The sequence below is a fragment of the Cardiocondyla obscurior genome, linkage group LG09, assembly GCF_019399895.1.
Source record: "Cardiocondyla obscurior isolate alpha-2009 linkage group LG09, Cobs3.1, whole genome shotgun sequence".
Lineage (NCBI taxonomy): Eukaryota > Metazoa > Arthropoda > Insecta > Hymenoptera > Formicidae > Cardiocondyla > Cardiocondyla obscurior.
The window spans coordinates 6,372,016-6,372,932 of record NC_091872.1 but is presented as its reverse complement, the minus strand read 5'-3'; the positions used below and the strand labels follow the sequence as shown (position 1 = coordinate 6,372,932).

The 917-nt window shown below is 42.5% G+C and overlaps 1 non-coding gene across 1 annotated transcript; it reads right to left on the bottom strand.

Moving 5' to 3' along the window:
• Positions 1–581: 581 nt before the first annotated feature.
• Trnav-cac (transfer RNA valine (anticodon CAC)) lies at positions 582–654 on the bottom strand. The gene has a single exon. It is a non-coding gene; the product is annotated as a tRNA-Val (tRNA).
• Positions 655–917: the final 263 nt, after the last annotated feature.

Sequence of the window (917 nt, the reverse complement as noted above, 5' to 3'; positions counted from 1 at the left end):
TGACCTCGAAGGGCGCGGTCGAGTTCACACTAGACTGAAGCTGCCCTTGTGCCTAACTGGCCTTGAGACGGCTCGACCTGCCCTACCCCGGCGATCGGACGTTCTCATAGCACATATGCGATTTCTCGTGCACACAAAGATCAGCGTTTCCTAAATTCACCGGTGAATAGTCCTTGACGCGTAAAACACGCCTACCGACGAAATCTCACGGGAGCGCTAATAATTTGTATCTCATTCTAAGTGAGGCCCGGCAGGGTTTTTGAATTCCGAAACTCGGAGTCGCGCAGCATATTTTACGTCGAACGTAATAAAACAATTGAAATGCACACGGAGAAAAAGCAAGAATTTAATTGAAAAAACCTTTTCAGGTTATTTTTTTAACGTTCATACATTTTTACAACAATAGAGCATTTTAGAATTTTCAGTAGTGTGGTGATTATCACGTGTTCATTGTTCACGAAAACTTCACGCTTGATCCCGGCGGTTTCGATCCCGGACATACTTTGCTCGGCGCTATACTTTCGAATAAATTTATCGGAATAACACATGTAAGCAAAATAAAATTTATGCCAGGCAAAAGATGTTTCCGCCCGGGATCGAACCGGGGACCTTGTGCGTGTGAAGCACACGTGATAACCACTACACTACGGAAACGTTGAGGCTCTTGCTGTTAATTTTAGAACCTGAACCTAGGACGTTTACTCTTATCTCGCACGGCGCGTTAATAACATTCATATATGCTAAATGTTAAGCAATTTTCATGCGCGTAGCCACGTTGTCCTCACGATTTGTACTTTAAATGCTCACTGTTAGATATTTACTAGTCGCGGCAATAGCTCTTGATAGTTTCTAAAATGGATGATAATTAGATCAGCGAATTTTTTTTTATATCCGATCGTAAGAGAAAGCATCATGAA